A 15,544-nucleotide genomic window follows, 5' to 3' on the forward strand; every position below is an offset into this window, starting at 1 on the left:
TCGGGAAATCTGAGCTCCCCTGCACCCCTGTGCTCAGCATGAGGGCAGCTCTTCCTGTCCCCTCACCCCTGTGAGCTTCGGGAGGACAGAGCCATCTCCTTTCCACTTTGATGTTCCTCAAAGCACGCAACAATTATTTACATCCGGGTGCTCCTTGTGGGTTTGCGCATTGAATTGAATACAACATCTAGGACTTGTATCAGCTGGATGAACACCACCCATGTAGAACCCCAAAAGATATGGGAACTTGGATAAGTTTCACAGTTAAGACAGAGTGGTCTGTCCATAGTGGATCCATGAGAAGGGAGGGCTGCACACAACCTGGCATTTTCCAGTCTTGGATTGAAAGAGTCTACCTTGCTCTCTGCCTGAATATACTGTTACCAATCTTACCCCAGAAGTTCCTGACCGGGACTTGGAAAATATGACTGCTTTATCTGCGGGAATCCAGGAAACAGTAATAACAATCACCACCAACGAGCCAAACATTTGTTAATGACAAGCATGGAGCTAAGTAAGCACTACCATAAAAAGAGGCAGGTAGATGAGAGAAGTTTGTAGTATTTTTATGGCTTTGTCATAAGTTTTTCCTAACAATTTTTCAGCCTCCTTGAGGTTCTTCATCGTGGGCTCAGTACAGGTCTGACTCAATGAAGGAGGAAGCGGGGGTCAAGTTTGTGGGGGAGCCGCCGCAGCAGTCTCTCATACCTGACCTGTTTTGGGTTTATGGATTACTCATGGCAACTGTCAGCTCTTGATATAGACAACAATTTGAGGCCATCCTAACCACCAGCTTAACTTCTAACAGGGAGGCCTGTGGCTTTTCCAAGTGAGGGTTATCCTTCTTTTCTAGCAGCTCAAAGGACCCTGTTTACTTAGAATGAATGATTCAGTACTGTGGACCCCAAGAAAGAAGATATTTACTAAGGATTCCTGGTGGTTAACTGGACTCAAAAATAAAAACAAAACCCCAAAACAGATCTTAGTAGCCATTTCTACACAGGGCCTCTCACATAAACCACACTTCAGGAACAAGCCTGCACTGACTAAGCCACCTGCCTTCTTCACTGAACTGCCAGCCTGCTCTGTGTTTCTGTAATCTGAGCCAGCCCTTATAAAAGAGTTCCTGGTATTCTATTTCAACCAATAGGACTGAGGCTTTCCCTGTCCAATCAAAACTGTGCAGCTATATCCTCCCCATCAGCATCTTCACCCACCAATCAGAGTCTCCATTCTGATCAATCAGATTGGTGCCTTTTGAACCAATCAAATTTGCATGATGATAGACCAATCAAGGACCAGGGGCGGGGACTTCTGTCTATGTAAGTCAGCCCCCATCTGGCTCTGGGAGTGTGTTTTCCCTTCCCACTGAAGGCTGTTTCCCTGGCTGGAGCTGAAACACCAAAGATATCTTGCTAGAGCAAACCAGCACAGGGCAGAGCAGACAGGCACAGAACACAGCAGAGCCGTCTAGCTGGAGAGGGGAATGGCCCCAGGGCCCTCCCAACAGCTGTGTGGTTTCATAATTAGGTTGTAACACTATTGAGCTGTTCCACAGCCGTGCTGTTCTTACAGCTGTACTGCATCACAATTGAGCTGTTTGTACTGAATAAAGTCTCCTTCTTCAATGCACCCCAAATTGGGGATTCCTGTTGGCACTGAATTGGTGCCAATGACCATCGGTTGACAGTATCAGCCTGTTATATAAGTATAGAATATTCTTTATGGTTTCTGGTAACACACACTATTCTAGTGTGTGTGAAGTCCCAAAGCTAAGGCAGAGAACATTTACAACTTGCTGTCTACAATCTCTTCTCTCGTGCTTTCTGGGCTCTTCTTCCCTCAGATTCCTTGAAGCCCAGCTCTGGTGCTAACACTGCATCTGGCATTTCCGTGACTTCTGCAAAATCTGTCTATTAATAGGTGAGAGAAACTTACGAGTGCAGGTACCACAACTTATCGCAATCTATAACACCTTCCATGGGAGGGAGTGGAAACTGGCAGGGCAGGTGGAGTTGAAGCCTTTATCTCACTCTTAGGTGCTACCATTTCTCTTGCGAGCAAATCAGATCAGGAGGCTGGAGGGCCGATCAGGGTGAGAAGGGCCTGATGAAGACCGAGTCCTCACTCTCTGGGATGCAGGCAGCAGAGAACCAAGGCTAAAGGCCAAGAGAAAAGGTGTCACAGACCACGTGGCCACTTTCTAATTTCACCTCCTTGGATGTCCCTCAGGAGGGATAGGATTGGTGGGTAATTCCCAGGGATCCTGTTGCTACACAGGACTTGACTTCTAGGGCAAAGAGTGTTTGGGCTAACCTGGAACTCCCAAAATGTCCACGTGATCCTCTGATGTGCTTTAAAAAAATGTTTTATTGTGGTAAAACATACAGCACATAAAACTTACCATTTTACTATTTTTAAGTGTACAGGCCAGTGGCATTAAATACATTCACATTGTTGCAAATCGCAGCCATCCATCTCCAGAACCTTTTCACCTTCCCAAACTGAAGTTCTGTCCTGTTAAATATTATCTTGCCATTTCCCTTCTCCCCAGGCCCTGGCACCCACCATTCTACTTTCTGTTTCTATGAATCTGACTCTAGGACCTCATATAAGTGGAATTGCACAGCACTTGTCCTTTTGTGACTGGCTTATTTTTTTTTTTATCCTCACCTGAGGATATTTTTGCATTCATCTTCAGATAGAGCGGGAGGGAGAGAGGGAGGAAGAGAGAGAGAAACATCGATGTGAGAAAGATACATTGAGTGGTTGCCACCCACATGACCCCAACCAGGGCCGGGGACAAATTGCAACCGAGGTACGTGCCCTGAGTGGGAACCGAACCCGGGACTCTCTGGTCTGCGGGCCGCTGCTCTAACTGCTGAGCCAAACTGGCCAGGGTGAACTCAGTCTCCTTGAACAGAGAAAGAAGAGGATCTAGGTTGAGAAGTGGTGGGGAAGCTAAAAAGGTACTGGCTACTGCTGGCACTATCTCTAGTCATATGGAGGACACGGTCAAGGGTAGTGCACTGGGCTTACAGCACGAGGTCTGTATATGCGCCTTTCCTCATCGATGTCCTTACCCGGGAGAATGGGTCTTTTGTGGAAATCTGGTATTTCTTAGGCGAAAAATATATCTGCTGAGTTCAAATGAGGCCAGTCATTACTGGTTCAGTATTTCAAGCCCAGAAAGATGAGTTAATTCTTGAAGGTAATGACAATGAACTTGTATCAAATTCACCTGCTTTGATTCAGCAAGACACAACCATTAAACACAGGATATCAGAAAATTTTTGGATATTACCCATGTTTTTGAAAAAGGAACAGTTCAGTGGGCTAATAAATAATATCTAAGTTATCCAGCTACAGAAACGGCAAGATGTTGGATAATGTCTAAGACCTACTTGTGATGTTTAAAAGATCCAATGAAAGCCTTGTATTGAGCCCTGGCCAGTTTTGCTCAGTGGTTAGAGTGTCAGCCCACAGACCAGAGAGGCTGGGGTTCAATTCCCACTAAGAGCACGTACCTCGGTTGTAGTTTGTTCCCCGGCCCTGGTTGGGGTTGTGTGGGTGGCCACCAGTCGATGTGTCTCTTTCACATCAATGTTTCTCTCTCTTCCTCCCTCTCACTCTATCTGAGGATACATGCAAAAAAAAAAAAAAAATGTCCTCGGGTGAGGATAAAAAAAAGCCTTGTATTGAAAAAAAATTTTTCCCGTTCCCTTTTTTTTTTTTTTTTTTTTTATCCTCACCCAAGGACATTTTTCCATTTTTTGTACAGACAGAGTGGGAGGGAGAGAGAGGAAGAGAGAGAGTGAGAAACATCGATGTGAAAGGGACACATCGAGTGGCTGCCACCCGCACGACCAACCAGGGCCGGGGACAAACTGCAACCAAGGTACATGCCCTTAGCGGGAACCGAACCCGGGTCTCTCCGGACCGCAGGCGGGCGCTCTAACCGCTGAGCCAAACCGGTCAGGGCTCCCGTTCCCTTTTAAGGCTGAAAAAGATTCATTGTATGTATAGACCACATTTTCTTTGTTCATTTATTCATGGACACTTGGGTTGCTTCCACCTTTGGCTACTATGACTAATGCTGCTACGAACTTGGGTACACTGATATCTGTTTGAGTCCCTGCCTACAGTTCTGTGGCCATATTCCCAGGAGTGGAGCTGCTGGATCCCACGGCACGCCTGTGTTGAAGTGTGTGAGGAGCTCTGTATTGTTTCCCACAGTGGCTGTACCATTCCGGCTCTCGTGGTGCAGGTCTCTGCAAGAGGCCAGCTTGGAGGACATGGATGTTTTTGAATTGTCTGAGGGTTTGATGCTGGGGGTGTTACCAAGTTTCTGCCTTTGGTTCCCCATCTACAGAGGGGAAATGGCAATTACTACTCCTCTCAGGAAAACCAGGGACTATGGGAAGCTGCTGAGATAGGCAGGGAGAAGGAATGGGGTGTCAGATACCCCGAGTTCTCAGGCCCAGAGCCCGGATCCTCCCTCCCTCTGGCATGAGCTGCCTCTCCTGCCGGTCACAGATCAGGGCTGAGAAAGGCAGAGGCCATGTTGAGGTAGCTCAGTGCTGATATCTGTCCGGTTTATCACACACGGATATCAAGGCCTTCTCTGAGGGCCTTGTCTAAAGGACCACCCTCTGCCAGCACCACCGTGCCTGCGTTTTCGACTTCGGTTTAAGCTCACCATCCTCTCCTTCAGCGCGGCACACAGTTCTAGAGAGGAGTGTCTACTGAATGTCCATCAAGATCCAACGAAGATCCCATTAAGAATGTGATGGCTGCATCCTTCCCCTCAGCCTCTCCCTGCCTCACCCCTGGCACTGCTGGTCCAGGCTGGCGGGGGCACTGCCCGTTTCCGAACACGCTCTCTCTGAGCCACATCGGGCCCTGTCTCAGGTTGAGGAACACAAGCAAACTGGCATCCTGCCTGAGGCCACACTTTGCCCCTTGGCACTAGGAACGGCTGGCTTTCCGGGCAGCTCTGGCCAGAGTGCCTCGGGAGTCCCCCGAAGGAGGGCAGATGAGAAGCGGGGAGTGGCGGGCGCTGATGCTCTGACTGGAACTGTCGCGCAGTGTCTTTGCCAGAGCCACGGAGAGGTCACTCCTGAAGAGCTCTGATGTATTTTTAGTCAGGCTGCCAGCAGCCAGGAGCAGAGCTTGCTACACAGACTCTTGTCGTGCATGACGAGCATCCGGAGCCCGACTCCTCAGTGCTGACCTACCAGGTCTCTGAGAACCGAGGCTCACCTGCATCTGCCAGCAAGGATGTACTGCTTGTTTCCAAAGCACCAGCTGGCAAACGCACCAGGCCCAGTGGCCTGGAGACAAGGGCCTCGTCATCTGAGCTACCGCCCTGATGCAGAAGGAGTCTCGGGGTCTGTGCCCCAGCAGGGTCTCCTGGACAGGCCCGGCCTCCTGGAGATGACTGGCGCTCTGGAGGGAGGCTCCTCAGGTAGCAGCGGGGGTCCTTCCCTCATTCACCTGGAATAACAGTGGAATGACTGCAACCCAGGGAAAGTTGGCCTGGGTTGGAGGAGGGCTCCTGGCTGTTCTTTGGCAGGCGCTGCCGGGAAGTGTGGAGAAGCCCTGCGCAGTTCCATTTGGAGGAGGCCTTGGGCAGAGACAGCAGTGCCGATCCTCCCTGGTCTTTCCTGTCCCTGAGCCATCACTGAAGACTACTTTAGAGACAGAAGAAAGCAAGAATGTCGCCAGGCTTCTTCCAAATGGGGGAGGGGATTATAGGGGTAGGGAGTGGGGAGAGGACCATATTAAAATGTGCATCCCTAGTAAGGGTGTTACCTTCTTGGGGGGTGGGGGGGCTTTTTGAGGCAAATCTGCATGTATTTACATGTCTGCACATACACCCAAACCTGCAAAGGGGCACACAGCTCTTCCCACCCAGTCCTGTGCTGTCCTTTGCAGAATGTGCTGAGTCAAAATTTAACTGCTAATGTTTTAGAACTCTTAGGTGAAAAAAAAACCCACAAACTGAACATACCATTTAAAGTTTAAATGAGAAAAAAAAAGAGTCATTTTTAGTGTCCCTTTTTTGTAAGTAGAAAAAAAGCATATTTCACAGACTTTTTCCAGGGAGAGGAAGGGTCTAACCAATCCTGAATCTTCAGCTGGAAAGGGGACTGCATTTATTTACTCTTTCCTCTTTTTAAAAATCTGTGTCTGTCGTCCTACCTTATTCCAACAAGAGGCTAAATCGGCTTGGAGAAACTGAGTCTCTTCTTTTTCCGCCACCATCATACATTTTCCAAGAGGGAAATGGACTCTCACTTTCGAAAACACAAACTATGTTTGCTTTCTGTTGCTTAGAAAACAGCTCCTTGCACGGGCCAAGGGGAGGCTGGAGGCTGGACGCCGGGGGCAGGGCCCCGGGCTGCAGCGCGAGGTGTGACCCGCTCTGAATCACGTTGCAGGGACCGGCTGCGCAGGCTTTTAGTGCAATAATAAGCTTGATCTTTTTCTCCAGATACAAAGGAGAACCGCAGCCGCTCCAAGTCACGTGCCCCGGTCACGTGGTCCGAGACACAGAAACCGCCTGGCAGTCATTAACTAATGCTGACTCCCCCGGCGAAAATGTAGGTTTTAAAGACACGAGCTCTATTTTTATAAAACAACCAGGGCTGCGACAGAAGTTATACGAGTGGGTGGGGTGTCTTCGTGTTGCTAAGAGCTTTCAAGAGAAGGAAAAGAGCCGGCAACCATTCCCTGGTTTGTGTGGCTGCAGACTTGCTAGCGGAGCCGCTTCTGCAGACCTGGAGGGCTCCGGGCTGCAGCGGCCGGGCTTTGAGCTGAGGGAGGGGCAGGCCGCTTGGCACTGCGCCCTGGTGCTGGGGAAACAGGAGGCAGAACTCTGAAATGAGCAGAAGGCAAATTGCCCCTTCCTTATGAAACGCATGCTGCTGGGTCGCTGGAGTTCGGCGGGGTGAGGGGTACAAAGGAGTGAGCTTATGGGCCCTTCTGCAGTTTGCACAAGAATGAAAACCAAGATTCAGCCTTTGGCTCCTTTAAGTCCTTCTGCGGTTAAGAACAGAAACTAGGAGGACTCTGCCTACCTGAATGTTTCCTTGTTCGGTCGTTTGAATTTAGAAAGAGGTTCTTTCACTTTCTCCAACTTATATAGTGTACACTCTGCTTTCAAAAAGTAGTTGTCAAACTGCGTTTGTTTGATTTCAGCATAGAAGCGACAATAGTGGGACTGAATACAGAGCTTAGAATCCTCGCTGGAGGGAAGGGATACAGTACAGATAAAAGGCCTTAGCAGAACTGATCACGAGTTTTAAAAACCTGGGTGTGTTTTATTTCACATTACAGAAAAAGTACTCTCCCAAAACACTATGCAGTATAGACTCAGCTTTCCAAGAATATTCACCTGCACAGTCAGGAGCCTTAAATTCTTGTTTCATTTAACTCTTTTCAGAAAGAACAAATACGTAAAGAATTTTCACTGTGTTACTAAAATATAATTATTTCAGGAAATTGAGTTAGGGCGTTAACCTGTCTCCCTCCTCACCTTTACCCCACTCTACTACTCTCTTCAAAAATAAGTCTGTGACCTAAAGGGGTGGATCCTGTTTTTGTAGAACCTAAAGCTTATATAAGTTGAGACGCCCTTTTGAAGAGAATATACAATTACATTCATATACAAAATTAGGTATTAAATTATCACAAAATTCAGAAACATAATATTACTTGCTTAACACACCTTTACAATCCTATTATCCTGCATTTTGGGTGCATATTTTTGATGGGCTTATATTCTTGAAAGGAGAGAGCTTTCATTTTGACCAGTTATCAATTTTAAGTGTGCCTAGAATTGTCCAAGTTAGATGATTGGAAAAATTTCCCCCAACTAGCTTCTGGCTGGTCTGTTCTGGCTCTGTTTCCCATCGTGTGTCCCCTGGCCTGGTCCCCTACACCTCGGTGCAGGATACATGCATACTGTGACCTGACCTCAGGGTCTGAGTGTTCACATGTCTGTGCCTGTCAGAGCGCACAGTGAGCCGTGGGAAACCTCTACTCCAGAACAGCCAGCAGTCACTTAACTATAAATACAGTTTTAAATTTATCAATATATCTTAATCCAAAGGAAAGGTATCTCTAACCCAGATTCCTCTTGGTCAGATCCCCAAGATGCCCATGGCCACTTTAAAGTCACCCGAAGAGCAGCGGGTTTTAAGCAATTAAAGTCATAGTATGTTACCACTGCCAAGTTTACAAAAGCAAATGACCATGAATGTGTGGCTGGGAGGCCTGGAGCTTTATTTTTTATTAGCTTCAATCAGCTAATTTGGTGACTCCTGGGGCATACTAAGTATATCTCAAGGAGTCCTTTTCTGGGGCCTTGAATCAGACATACTTTTTGAGGCAAGTTGGCTTATGTGGGCATCATGGAGTGATTGGTCAAGGTAAACTCCATTTAATAAGAAGCCTCTGTAGGGCTGTGACTCAGCCCCTGGGCGTGACCTTCTCCAGGCCAGGCTTCAGGGAAACCAGGCTCCAGCTCAGCGCTCACAGTAAAGGGAGGAGGGGTGGGGGAGGAGGGGAGGGAAGCCGCTTTGTTCCACACGTCACTCCCTTAAAGCTCAGGAGTCCCTGCAGAGTGGCTGTTATAATTAGTCCTGTTCTGCAGATGACAAACTGGGACTCTGAGGGATGGTTTCCTGCCTACAGTCACAGGGTGGGATCCTTGCAAAGCTGGGACTCAAAACCAGGTCTCTGTGGCCCCCCAGGCTGGTTCCTTCGAGGTAATCACAACTCTGAACTTAACACTTTTCGTGAAGTAAATGCAACACCTATCTTGTTTAGTTTCCTGTGCTGCTGCCCGCTCCTACCTCCCGCAGCAGTGCGATCTCCTTGCTGCTCAAATAGTTCCGGAGTGGGGCCCACAGGGATCCTTGAAGCCCCCTCTCCCCCTCTGATGGAATGTCCCTCCTAGCCTTACCTGCCAACGCGCCTTTAACCTTATCAACCGACTCTGCAATCTCACCATACCACCCCCTCGATGTCCCTAAAATATGCCATCCTCCTTTATGCCACACAGCAGAGTCACTTTGTTGAATCACTTGCTTAGCTCATCGGGACGGTATTTTGAATTGGAAAGGCTTGCCAGTGTGCTGTTTAAGGGGGAAGGAGGCTGTCAATTCAAGCAATCCACAAAGACGTGAATTAGCCAGCGCAGCATCTCCCCTCCCGGAGGAGATAACCCATCTGATACATTTTCCTTCATGGCTGGGGTTTCTCTTCCCAGGCCAGGCTGGCTCAAGCGTATTACTGATTTCTTTAGTTTCTTTTAATTTTAATTTTTTTTTTTTTTTTAATCCTCACCCGAGGACATTTTCCCATTTTTTTTGTTCAGGTAGAGTGGGAGGGAGAGAGAGGAACAGAGAGAGAGAGAGAAACATCGATGTGAAAGGAACACATCGAGTGGCTGCCACCCGCACGACCGACCAGGGCCGGGGACAAACTGCAACCGAGGTACACGCCCTTAGCGGGAACTGAACCCGGGTCTCTCAGGACCGCAGGCCGACGCTCTAACCGCTGAGCCAAACCGGCCAGGGCTTAATTTTAATTTTAAAGTTTTTAAAAAAATTTTTATTTATTGATTGATGAGAGAGAGAGAGAGAGAGAGAGAAAGATTTGTTGTTTCACTTATCTATACATTCATTGGTTGCTTCTTGTATGTGCCCTGACCCAGAATCAAACCCGCAACCTTGGTGTTTGGGTGACTCTAACCAACAAAGTTCTCTGGCCAGAGCCTAGATCAGGGTTTCTCAGCTTCAACATTACCGGCATTTTAGGCTGTACTGGGGTGAGGGAGTGGGGACCTGCCCTGTGCATTGTAGGATGTTTATAGTAACATCCCTGACTGCTCCCCACCCCCAAATTGTGGTCATCAAAAATATCTTCAGACATTGCCAAATGACCCCAGGGAGCAAAATCACCCCTGGCTGAGAGCCACTGCGTGGCCCATCAGCAGTCTGCCGCCATATGCTTTCAGCGTGGGGATTCTTCAGGTGTGGGGTCAGGCTCTGGGCTGTCATGGGGGGGAACTTCACAGAGGGAGCATTCTGAGACAGACAGAGGCTCTAGGTGCCAGCCTTTGATAAGGATAAAGGTCACGAAAAGCTTTGAATCTGCAGCACACCCATTTCTCCGCAGTCAGCGTTAACCTGAGGCTGAGGTGGTTGCCTTGAGTTCAGCCTGGAGGTTAGGAATTCTGCAGTCAGAGCCCAGGCTGGAATCCCAGCTTTGCCCCTGATCAGCGATGTGACTTTGGACAAGTTACTTACTTATCTGTGTCTTGGCTTCCTTATTTGTAATATGGAAATGACAATGTAATCTAATATTTGAATGATAGAGAGGTGGGCAAATGTAGGTTTACAGTTTTGAGTACACGAAAGCTTATTCTTGTATTATTATTATTGTATTATTTATTTTCTTCTTATTTTTGTTATTATTTTAGATCCTTACTTATAATTTCTCCTTTCAGTAATGATGGCCGGTAATGTACCTACTTGTGCCCACCCCTGTGTCTATATCTTAGAGCTGTTCTGAGAATTCAGTGGGAAAATACATGTGCCTGACGTGTAGTAAGTGCTTCACCAACATAATCCATCTTTAAATTTCTGGACCAATCTTTGATTCTTTTAAAAAAATTATGTAGATAAGTCGATTTCTGCCCAAACCCTCTAGATAACTGTAGCAACGTCCTACTTGGTTGATTCTGGGAACAGCATACCAAGCTCCAACTTTAGAATCTCCTCTGGCTCCGTCTGGGAAGTGCAGACGCCCTGTCTTGCATGGTCGTGTGCAAAGCTGTGCGCACCATTGACCCAGCAGGGTGCCCGGCCACCGGTCCACAGCGTGCTTGCGCGGGTCCTCTGAGCCCGGGGTGGCTGCCGGGCATGTTTAACCCCATCATGTCCACCAAAGGGTGTACTAATATATTCAATTGCAGACAAGATAGAATTTAAAAAAAATAGGAAACAGTGAAAAAATATTGAATGGACATCGTTCCACGTTAGGCAAGGTTCTGAGGACCAAAGGCCAGGTGCCTAGTATGAAAGCCGCCTTGCTCTATAGTCGATAATAAGGAGCCAGGTCAAGGAATGGACAACAATGACAGGATTTGAGGTGCCACATCCACAAAGTCCCTACCAGCCTCCATCAGGATCATGCCAAGAGTTTCTCTGAAGACCTAGAGGCTGGCGTCTGGAAATGTGGGCCCCGAGCCATGGATCTTTTCCCTGTACAAGCCCCTTTGAATTTGCCTGGCACACGTGCAGCGGGGTGGCGGACACGGAGCTGCTGAGGAGTCGGAGGTATTTGCAGAGGGGGAAATACACCCGAGGGAACGCACCCCAGCGAAGAGGAGGAGCGTATGCTTGCCTTTCAAACACTGCTCTTTGGTAGGGGCCCATCTTCGGGCTGCAAGTCCAAACCCTCCCAGGCACCTGGCTGCCAAGCAGTGTGCTTCAGAAGAACCTTCAGGGCCCAACCTGCTTCTACACGAGCAGCTTCTCGACATGAACAGTCTTGCTAGCGCCTGGCAGCTGCTCAGCTATTTCCTCACACGTGTGACATGGAAGCTCAACTGTGTAAACATGGGGATCGGTTTGAAAAGTCTGAAGGCATAAACTGGTGGTCTGGCTCCAAGCTAAACTCTAGCATCCTGTCCTCTTCGGGACACAATCAGAGTGGGCGGCTCCCTCAGGGGGCTGAGCTCCATGGGCCAGAGGCGAGGCAGCTTGGAAGGGCACAGGAAAGCAGCTTCCATCCCTGTGGCTATTGGCTTCCCTTTCCGCTTCCTTTTTCTAGCCCAGCGAAGTCCAAGGCCTTGGACTTCGGGCCAAGCCTGTTGGCTGCTGCGGAAGAGACCGGGGAGAGCAGCAGCCAGGCTGCTGGCCCAGACACCGGGCAGTGTGGCTGCTTCCAGTTGTAAGTCCACGTCCTTACTGAATAAACCTTAGACGGTAGCGGGGACAGGCCAGCAGAGGCTGTCAGGTGACTCATTTTAACATTGTATGTGCTTAGAAGAAGCTTTGTATTCTGCAATAAATTTAGACTGGCAGAGAAGTAAAAAATGTACAGAGGATTCCCAGCTAGTCTTCCCTAGCTTCCCCTAATGTCTACATCTTATATAATCATAGTCCATTGAGCAGAATCAAGAAGTCACTTAGGTATAATACTACGAACTAAACTATAGGTTTATGTGGTGTTTACTAGTTTTCCCTCTAATGTCCTTTTTCTGCCCTGAGATCTAATCCAGGATTTCACATTGCATTTGGTTGTCATTTCTCCTTGTCTCTTCCAGTCTGTGACAGTCATTCGGTTTTCCCTTGTCCATCATGATTCTGTAACTATTGAAAAACACCAGTCAGTTATTTGTAGGCTGTCTCTCCATTGGGGTTTGCCTGTTGATGTCTCATGAATTTTCAGGGAGGGACCCTTCTTTCTCAGTACATCGTAGCAAGAGATTCATGATGTGAGTGGTTCTCATTACTGATGATGTTAACCTTGATCTCTGGATTAAGAGGCTGGCTTTCTCTGCTGTCAAGTTTCTGTTTTCTTTTTTTTTAGTTAATAAATACCTCGGGGGAGAGACCTAGATTATGCAAATATCCTGTTTCTCCTCAAACTCTGGCCACTAATTGTAGCATCCATTGGTAAGTCTTGCCTGCAATGATTATTTCTGTGGTGTTTAACGGTGATTCTGTACTTTCCTCATTTTTTTCTATATTTTTTAATAGGGATTTTTCAGTAAGGAAGAGCTGCCCCTTCTTCCCTCCCTCCCTCCCTCCCTCCCTCCCTCCCTCCCTCCCTCCCGCCCTTCCTTCCTTCCTTCCTTCCTTCCTTCCTTCCTTCCTTCCTTCCTTCCCTCCCTCCTTCCTTCCTTCCTTCCTTCCTTTTTCTCTTTCTTTCTTATGGTCCACGTCAGTATGGACTCATGAGTATTTATTTTATCCTGTGGGCTGTAATGTAATTATATTATATTTTATTTTTTATCCTCACCTGAGGATATTTTTCCATTTTTTGTACAGATAGAGTGGGAGGGAGAGAGGGGAAGGGAGAGAGAGAGAGAAACATCGATGTGAAGGGACACATCGAATAGCTGCCACCCGCACGACCAACTAGGGCCGGGGACAAACTGCAACCGAAGTATGTGCCCTTAGCGGGAACTGAACCCGGGTCTCTCCGGACTGCAGGCTGATGCTCTAACCGCTGAGCCAAACTGGCCAGGGCTGTAATGTAATTATATTGTCATTTATGCTGTAGGTCACAGTGTTCCAGCTTTTGCCATTGGGAGGTCTCTCAGGCGGGTTCCTGTGCCTCCGTCGTTTTCTGAGCACTTCTTACCTTCTCACGCCACAAGATCCTCCAGGCTCATCTTCTGTTTCCCCTTTCCCAGCTTCTCCCAAGACCCTGGCTCCATGTAATGTACCAGAGTGTGTATAGGCCAACATTTGGGCCTAGGTGTGCTCTGTGATTTGGGTATCATTTCTTCTAGGCCATCTCAGCAGACAGAGCTAGGAAATATATGTATGTATAATAACCCCTGTATATATACATTTTATATTTACTTCTTTATCTATCCATCTGTATACATATTTTTAAAATATGGTTGCATACTAGTACCTGTGATTCTACCCAATACCGCAGGGTACATTCTAGCCTTCTCCTGTTTGTAGCTTCTTTTTTCTGACAGTCAGAGGCCTGGCTCTCATGATCTACACTGTATCTACTGTCTTGTTCAGCTGCAGTATATACATAAAGTGATTTGAGAGTTGCTAATGCCTACCCCTCTGAGAAACAAAGTTACTAATTAGAGTACAGTGTGTAAACTTCTTTTTATCTTAAGCCTTTCAGTATCCTGTTAAAATAGTGTTATCAAAGTTCCAAAGTTCTTTTCTTCCCTTTTGGTGTGGTTATAGTTTTCATTTGTGATACACTTAGATTAATTTGTTATAGTTTATATTCCTTTTTGCCCCCTACCCCCACATCTTGGTTTGTTTGTCTGTTTAAATGTACATATAACAACTTTCATTTTCTATGGTTTATGGACTTTGACAAATGCATAGATAGAGTTGTGTATTTATCACTATACAGAATGATTCCATCACAAAAATGTGCTCATGCTGTTCCTTTGTAGTCAGCCCCTTCCGGCACCTTGTACCCTAGCAATCACTGATCTGCCGCAATATAATGGCCTTTTCCAGAATGTTTAATGAATGGAACTATATAATAATCTTTTAGATCTGCCTTATTTCATTTAGCAAAATGCATCTAAGAGTGATCCATTCCATTGTATGAATCAGTGATTGGCTCCTTTTTAGTGCTGAGTACTATTCCATTTTTTAGACGCCTCAGGCTATTGCTGCCATCACTGTCACACCGCCTTGAGTCAAGGCTGGGTGCTCCAGACGTAAAAATGATGCACTGCTGGCTTGTGGCGCTTCGGATTCTGGGCTTCTTCCTCTATCTGCTGCTGCTGTGTACTTTTCTTAGTCCGCAGAGAGCTGCTGTATCACCTGTCCAGGTGTTAGAAGGGCAGTCCTTGGGGAGAGTGTGTTTTCCATCTTACCCAGAATGGTAACCTCTGTCTGTTGTCTTTTTGCTTTGAAATGTCTGAAGTCAATGTGTTTTCGGATCCTTATAATTGACCTATTTTGTCTCTATGGACCCCATTGGATCTTCACTTGGTCCCAGTGGTACCCAGTGTTTAGAAACTTCCCAGTGATTGTCCTTGGTCTATTTTTATCCACTGTGTTGGGTACTTGGTGGCCCCTTTCATTTGGGAAACTCACGTCCTTATGTTCTAGGAAAAATTCTTGAATAATTTTGTCTGTGATTTTTTTTCTTTATTTCTCTCTTCTCTCTTTCTGAGATGCCTTCTATATTTAAATGCCAGACAACTTTTCTCTTTTATTACCTATCTCCCTATCTTTTTACTCTGTTTCTGGGATAGTTTCTGTTAACTTTATTTTCCAGCCTTTCTATTTAATCTGTCATCTTGCGCTCATGTTTTTAATTCCTACAGGCTCCTTGTGTTCTCTATAGATTTCTTTTTGAAATGGCATTCTGTCCTTTTTGCATGGATTGTCGGTCATCTCTGAGGACATTCATTCTTTGGGGATGGGGGAGTTTTCTTCTCCCAACATAGACCCCAGGTTGCTTTTCCTTTTGTTTGTTTTGTATCTGTCTTCATGATAAAGGGCTGGGGACCCCAAAGCTAAGCGGGAGCTCCGAGCCCAAGGAGGGCTGGTTGGCGCTGAGTTTCACTGTGGGATGAGCTGCTAGCGGACCACTTTGTGAGCATTGCCTTTGGTCATGTCTCTCAGGCTGGTCTCCTGACTGGGAAGCTTAAGACCTGGCTGCCAGGGCTCTGGGAGAGAAGTTGGGGGAAGGGGGCTGGAGGTCTGAACACACGGGGTTCCTTGTGCGCATAGTCACGTAATCTCCTTGGTTTGACTTGGTGCTTTCCAGTTCCCCATCCAGACAATTCTGTCTTGCACTC

Source organism: Molossus molossus, unplaced genomic scaffold, assembly GCF_014108415.1.
Source record: "Molossus molossus isolate mMolMol1 unplaced genomic scaffold, mMolMol1.p scaffold_m16_p_10, whole genome shotgun sequence".
NCBI classification, from domain to species: Eukaryota; Metazoa; Chordata; class Mammalia; order Chiroptera; family Molossidae; genus Molossus; species Molossus molossus.